This window comes from Gossypium hirsutum, chromosome A06 (genome assembly GCF_007990345.1).
Source record: "Gossypium hirsutum isolate 1008001.06 chromosome A06, Gossypium_hirsutum_v2.1, whole genome shotgun sequence".
Lineage (NCBI taxonomy): Eukaryota > Viridiplantae > Streptophyta > Magnoliopsida > Malvales > Malvaceae > Gossypium > Gossypium hirsutum.
Genome location: NC_053429.1, coordinates 21,127,293 through 21,135,694, shown reverse-complemented (window position 1 = coordinate 21,135,694; position 8,402 = coordinate 21,127,293).

Sequence of the window (8,402 nt, the reverse complement as noted above, 5' to 3'; positions counted from 1 at the left end):
CTATTTTTCCAAATATGAACCCTAGGTTGAATTATTGCTAGCATAAGCTTAATCGAGCTACCGGGACTCCAAAAAACGTAAAAATCATTAAAAACGAGGCTAGAACGGACTTACAATTGAGCTTGGAAGCTTGAAAAACCCTAGCAATGGTTTCTCCTTGCTACATTCGGCCATGGGGTTGAAGATGAGCAAAATTGGCTTTTAATTTTGTATTTTAATTCATTTTTACCCCTAAATGACCAAAATGCCCTTACTACTAAACTTTCCAAAAATTTCATCCATGTCCAATTTTTGTCCATAGACTTATAAATTGGTAAAATTGCTATTTAAGACCTCCTAATTAATATTTCAAAACAATTTCATACTAGAAACTTCTAGAATGCAAGTTTTGCAAATTATTCGATTTAGTCCCTAATTTCAATTTAAGCACTTTATGCATAAAATTTCTTCACGAAATTTTCACACAATCATGCAATCATATTATAGACCTTAAAATAATCATAAAATAATTATTTCTATCTCGGATTTTGTGGTCACGAAACCACTATTCCGACTAGGCCCAAAATCAGGATATTACACCATAGTTTCCATGTATTCCACATATATTTATTTTCCTCCTCCTCCTCTCCATTCCACATCCTTAATGTATATAGCATTATTGTAAGTACGATTTCACAATTTACTAATAAATGTTCACATCAAACTGTCCGCACGAGTCATAGTCACTTAATTATTTATAATTTGAGCTATAGAGCTCCAAATTAATATCCGTAAATTTCCCCTAAAACTAGACTCACATATATTTCCACCATAAAATTTTCATAATTTTTGGTTTAGCCAATTAGTACAGTTTATTCATTAAAATTTCCCCTGTTTCACTTTCTAACAGTTCTGACCTCTCTTCACTAAAAAATAATTATCTCACAGTACAGAACTCAGATAATGTTCTTGTTGATTTATCTTGAAAATAGACTCATTATGGATTTTAAAAATATAATTTTGAGCCTCTAATTATTTTTCTCCAAATTTTTGTGATTTTCCAAAGTCAGAACAGGGGATCACGTAATCATTCTGAATCAGTCTCACAAAAACATAAATATCTCAAAATATAGAACTCTTTTGATTTCTATATTTCTTTTATATGAAAATAAACTCATTAAGCTTTAATTTTATATCTCATTCAGTCTCTGATTCAATTTATACTATTTTTGGTGATTTTTCAAAATCACGTCACTGCTACTGTCCAAAACAATTTTATTGCTAATTCACTCTTTCACTCTTTCACACTTTCTTTGTATTAACCTCATTTTAACATACACATCACAAATCATTTTCACCACATTTCGTACATCACAAGTATAGGCCCATGATCACAAGGTCACCATAAAATCATCCTCATGTATAACTTACTTGTTTATAACCTTACCACATCCTGGTCACTTAATGAACACATCATTCACATAACCAAGTTCCTGCACTTATTCATCACAAAACTCACAAAGCAATACATAGAGAGTCTCCCGTTGAACACTTCGGATCAATCCTCGATACTTGGTGGTTTCAGCACATAGCTCCACCCATCATATAGTTCGCCTCTCTTGTACACATGGTGAACACTTAGTACCACCCATGTGACCTAGCCAGTTTATCTCGTAGCTCTCTTGTCTACATGGTGTCCTTCACTTGGAACCACGCATGCGACCTAGCTACATATATACCGTAGCTCTCTTGTCTACATGGTGTACACATAGTATCATCCATGCGACCTAGCTACATCATAATGTCTTGTAGCTCTCTTGTACACATGATGTGCACTCAGCACTATACATGTGACCTAGCTACATACCATCTGTATCATCCAATCTTTCCGAAGGTTCAACCGGGATTTCTCTCTCTTTTCCAACAATTTCACTAATCAAGTAATTATCCACAAACATATTTCCAATATAATTATAAAATATCATAGTACAAGTAATATTTATGTATTACTTACATATAAACTTACATCTCATTTAATATCAACGCAATAACATTAAATTACACATTGCCTTATTAAAAATCATATGAACTTACAATTTCCCATAATATCCATAATCATAGAAATCACATTTATGTATGATAATTCAATGCACTTCATGTACCATAGACATATTTTTAAATCAATTCATAAACTTGGCACCATAATCATTTAATTTAACATAATTCAATTAATTCACTAAATTTAACTTTCAAATATAAATTACAGCATTATTGTTGTATTATTATCATACCAACTTACATACTTTCAACACCTCGGAGATCATAGTAAATATATCAATTTTACATTGAAACATGCATAAATTAATGCTTATTATACATATGAACTTACCTTGATATTAAAACGGTCATTTTACCAACTTTCCCAATTTTTAATTTTTCTCTCATTCTAGGTTCAAATATCGTTTTCCGGGACCTAAAACATCATATTTTACTTATTTAATTAATGTACTATTCAAAACAGTCCTTAACTCAAACTTTAGAAAAATTACAATTTTGCCCCTAAACTTTTGCATATTTACACTTTTGCCCCTAGGCTCGGGAATTAAACTTCATCCCTTATTCTTATGTTTTATGACATGATGATCACTTTTCCCTTCTATGGCAACATCAAATTCTCACTCTAACATATACTTATGACTATTAGGTATTTTTACCGATTAAGCCCTTTTGCTCGTTTTCACTTAAAACCGAGTAGCACAAGTTGTCTAACATAACTTAAAACCTCATATTATATCATAAAACACCATAATACACAAATTTTACCTATGGGTATTTTTCCAAATATGAACCCTAGGTTGAATTATTGCTAGCATAAGCTAAATCAAGTTATCGGGACTCCAAAAACGTAAAGAACTTGAAAAACGGGGTTAGAACAAACTTACAATTGAGCTTGGGAAGCTTGAAAACCCTATACATGGAGTATCCCTTGGTATACACGTCCATGGTGAAGAAGATGAGCAAAATTGGCTTTTAATTTTGTATTTTAATTCATTTTACCCCTAAATGACCAAAATACCCTTACTACTAAACTTTCCAAAAATTCCATCCATGTCCAATTTTTGTCCATAACTTAGAAATTGGTCAAATTGCTATTTAAGACCTCCTAATTAATATTTCAAATCAATTTCATACTAGAAACTTCTAGAATGCAAGTTTTGCAACTTATTCAATTTAGTCCCTAACTTCGAATTAAGCACTTTATGCATAGAATTTCTTCACGAAATTTTCACACAATCATGCAATCATATCATAGACCTCAAAATAATCATAAAATAATTATTTATATCTCAGATTTTGTGGTCCCGAAACCTCTGTTCCAACTAGACCCAATTTTGGGCTATTACAGCTATACACTGAGTTTTCGTAAACTCATGCTTTCTTTTCAACTGTACAGGTAATCCTAAGCTTTAGAAGATATGGTGCTGCGAGGGACTTGGAGGTGGCCACACGACTGCTGTGTTTTGTATTTGACTTTATTTAATTTAGATTTCACTTTTGGGTTTTTAATTTTGTAATAAGGCTATTCGATTTTAATTTTTAATTGGGCTTTGGATTATATATTTTTAAACTGCTAGTCTAGGTAAAGACGAGTTTTTAAAACAATTATTGTTTTCTAAGACACGCGTTTTAAACTTCATCGACTTAAAAAGCTTCCGCGTTTTTAAATCAATTTATTATAAAACTGTTGGTTAATATGGTAAACGTTTTGACGAGAACTTTCGTTAATTAATAATAAAAGGATTTAAATTTAGTAACGAATTTTTACCGAAAGGATCAATTTTCAAAAAACACTCTGATGTAACACGCCAGATTCGGCCATAACGTCTAGGCCGGGTTTGGGGTGTTATAATTAAATTATTAAAATACTATTAAGATAAGTATTAAATTAAATTTAAATTAAACTATTAAAATAATATTATTTTTGGAATAATTAATTTGAAATCAAATTCTCTAGTAGAGTCTCAGTAGGAGTGTAACTCTTCCATTGTTCAACCATTGATAACCAACCGCTGTTGGCCATCGGATGATGCCGTCTCAAACACCAACACCGTCGTGTCTGATGAGGCAGGTGCGGCACCCTTTTGACACCTCGAGCTAATTCGGCCGCTGTCAATTCGGTCCGGGTCAATGACGACCCGACCAGTCCGGCCTAGCCACCGATTGGACCGTCGACCCGGTTCAACTAATTTTTGGGTCTTAATCTTCATTTTGGCCACCTGTGCCTAATTTACGATTTTATATTCCAATTTTCAAGTTTAATTACCCATTGGGCCAATTGTTTAACTTGAAAATTAATTTCCAAAAATATCATATTAATTTTAATTAATTTGATTAATTTAATTTTACTTTATCAAAATTAATTTTTCCAAAAAACACTTAGATTTTCCAAATTAATTTTCAAGAAAATTATTTAATCAAATTCTCTAGTTAAACAATTCTCACGACCACCTAATTTAATTCCACATAGAATAAATTGACTAAATTAAATTAACAATTTAATTCTATCGAATAAATTGACTCAATTAAATTATTCCCAAAGTCATAGATTTTTCTTCTGATTGAAATGTAGTCCAATCGAGCTTTTGTTGAGCTAGCGGAGGGATCAATTGGACATATACAATTAGGCTCTAGTGATTGCAATTATGTCTAGAAGCATTTTTCTGATAATTCGCAATTACTTAATTATGGAGTCAGTCCACAATAAGTACCATAATTGGAAAATCCTTATTGTATACTCTTTACGAAAGCAATTCATCCAAATGCTTTGTCTAATGACATTATCATGTGTATGTTACCTTCATATGATATCATTGATTCCTTTGAGTTAAATCCGTTCACTCAATATAATCCTATTTTATCTCATTATCACCATTGTTTCGTCTTGTAGCCACGTTCCATATTTAGAGCATATGAATTCCACTGTCGCTAGGAAAGCCATGCCATACACAAGTCATGTACCCAACATACCGGCTATGGGCTCAATCATCTTTAAAGCATAAGCCTCCACTTATATCAAAGCACATAAGTTGTATACGCATGGTCAGTGATTAACTCAGGATTTAGGTAAACCATACCATGAACGTTATAAGTAAATTAAGGCACAAACGGATTCAGAATTAAGTCATCTTGGGTCTAGTCCAATGTATCATTCTACTAATGAATACATCTATGTCTCTACTTGTGGAGTCAACTACTCTGATAGCCAAGAATAGCCATCTCTCCAATTGGAATTGTAGATGACAAAATAATCATTCTCGATATTTGAATCAAATGCTCACTTTGATTCTTTTACGGGATTACGAGCTTATTTAGATTATCTACTGAAATAAGTTGCCTTTCTCGTAATGTAAACGTTATTTACAATGCCAGTTATCTTCAGTTTGAACTTTAAACAATCAATAAGCTAATATTTGCTTGTCACAATTTTGTTATGCATGCAAAATATAAAAGATAGAAAATACAAAAGACATTATACTGAAATATGAAATTAACTTTATTTATTTATTCATTGTTAAAATAAATAGAAAATAATTACATGTTTACTACAATATACACACAATTCCCAACATGTAGCTCATTGTATGATACAACCCAATCTCCGTACAATTGCTCCATTGCCATCTATTTAATTATCCATGTTTTCTGGTATGATATTCAATTCCAGAATCGTGATTGCATTCCGATAATTAGTACCTAATCAGGAATGGTCGGCATGTCATTCACCATTGGCATGATACAGGTGCAGATAGTTTTGGAATCAAGTTTCCTTTGATCTTGTGTCATACGTGTTGAAGTGCATATGTGATGTGTAACACCTTTTATCCGTATCCTAGACTGGGACAGGGTACGAGGCATTATCGGACTTAGACAGAAACAAACGTGCAAAACCGGGCCATAAAATTTCATCCAATCTAAAACCCTTCAAAACAAGTTAAAATTTCCCTATTATGGACCTACAAGGCCTAAAACATACCTTATTGGCGGTCCGGGACTAAACTGAGAACTTACAGAGATTCTAAGAAAATTTCTAGGTTAAAGCCTTACACGCCCGTGTGGAGGCGTTACACACGCCCGTGTGGAGGCGTTACACACGCCCGTGTGGAGGCGTTACACACGCCCGTGTGGAGGCATTACACACGCTCGTGTGCTTGGGGACAAGCCCATGTCCTACACCCGTGATGAATTTTTGGATTTATTATCTATTTCGAACCTACAGGGGTTTTCACACGGCCGAACACACACCCGTGTCCTTGGCTCATGTCCCTTACATGGCCTAGCACATGCCCGTGTGGTAGCCCGTGTGCTTTTAATGAGCATTCTGTTTATGACGTCATCATACAAATTTGAGACACACGGCCAAGCACACGCCCGTGGCCAGAGGCCGTGTCCTCCACACGATTCAAACACACGGTCGTGTCTCTGCCCTTGTGTTTACTACCATGCAAGTTAACCTAAAATTCAAGGTGTAGGAGACACACGGTCGAATGACATGCCCATGGGGCTGACCGTGTGTTACACACGGCCTAGAAACATGCCTGTGTGTCTACCCGTGTGGACCATTTGGAGGCTACTCTCCAAGCCATTGGTCACCCTTAAAAAATCATACACTTCCATATGTTCAACGGCATATCCCATGATATATTTGGATACTTAAACATGTAACATTATAGCATCACTATGACTCCTTTTTCATACTAGACCATTAGTATTCACACAAACTTATCTTTTAGTCATTCCACACCAATTTCATGGTTTACCATACTCCTTATTATCATTCCATTATGAATGCTAAATCATGCAACCACTTACTAGCAATTGAATAGTCATCCATCAACCAACATATACACATCTTAGTATGCATGTAAAGATAAACTTAGGGATACATCCCAATCATTAATATGGACCAAATCACATGGCCACATACAAAATAATCAATACCCAAATAAGCCATTATACTTGGCTACTTCAACATGACACATATACACAAAATAATTAACCCTTTTTATACCCAAATTTCTTGAAGATGGTGTGATCCAAGCTCCGACGTCCCCCGATCCTTCGAGCTAGCTTGACGTATCTACAGAGAAGGGAAAAGAGAGGAAGGTAAACTATAAAGCTTAGTAAGTACACATACAAATAATCTACATTTTGCAACTATTGAATATCTAAGCATAATTGCTTATCTATTATGATACTTTTCATTAAGTCATACATATACTTACTTTTCCTATTCATATGCACATGCTTATCCAAATACATATCTTTTCATATACTAAGTCCTCATAGGGTTTTAGTACGTACCTATGCCATATTGCACACACATGGCCTACTTAAATTTTACCTTCGAAATTCATACTACGTTACCCGTTGAACACTTGGAATATGATTCAGACACACGGAAGAAATGCACCGAAGTGCCTGAACGTAGCCTTGGCTACCTGACAGAAAGTGCATTAAAGTGCCTCATATCACAGAATCACATGCCGTTCTCAACGGGGCTACTCAAAGAGCTAAGAGAGTATCCAAACACAACTCAGGATACCTAGCACCTGGACCCTAGCATGTATCACATATTAAATGAGCTTATAACACACATAACTATCCTAGTGACATGTCACTTGTATCCTCAACTATTCCTAAGGTTCAAACAGGATTTTAGACTTCTAGACCTTTACCAAACATACTCGCATAATGGTTTCTTTCTCATGGCCAACGTCTCATAATCATATAACAAAGCATCAAAACACGTTATATTGTCAACATAGTCAAATAAGCATATTAAGCATACATATATCAATAAATAATTTAATAACAATAATTAATGTATTTATTTGCATATGTACTTACCTCGGTTCAAAATATTAGAAATCAATCCTAAACCTCGTAAACTTTGCTCTTTCCCCGATCAAGGCCCGTATCTCAATTTTTTTGATCTATAATACAAAATTTAGCTCATTTAATACATACATTACTCAAAATGACCCAAAATTCATACTTGGGTAAAATTACTATTTTACCCCCATACTTTCATATATTTGCAATTTAGTCCCTAGGTTCGGATAATGCAACGTATGGGATTTCTTGGTTACCCAAGCCTAACCAAACATTTTTTATGTTCATAATAGCCCACATTTTTAGTTCATTTCATATTTTCCTACCCTTTTTTACAACTTTTACAAAATAGTCCCTAAAGCCCTTTTCATGAAAATCTACTTAGTAAAAGTTGTTTACCATCCTTTAAACTCTCATATCCCTCCATAAATCATCAAAACATAAACTTCTCATGCATGGGTAAATTTCTAAACATGAGCCGTAGCATGAAATATGGGTAGAAATAGAAAGAGCAAGTTACCGGGATTTCA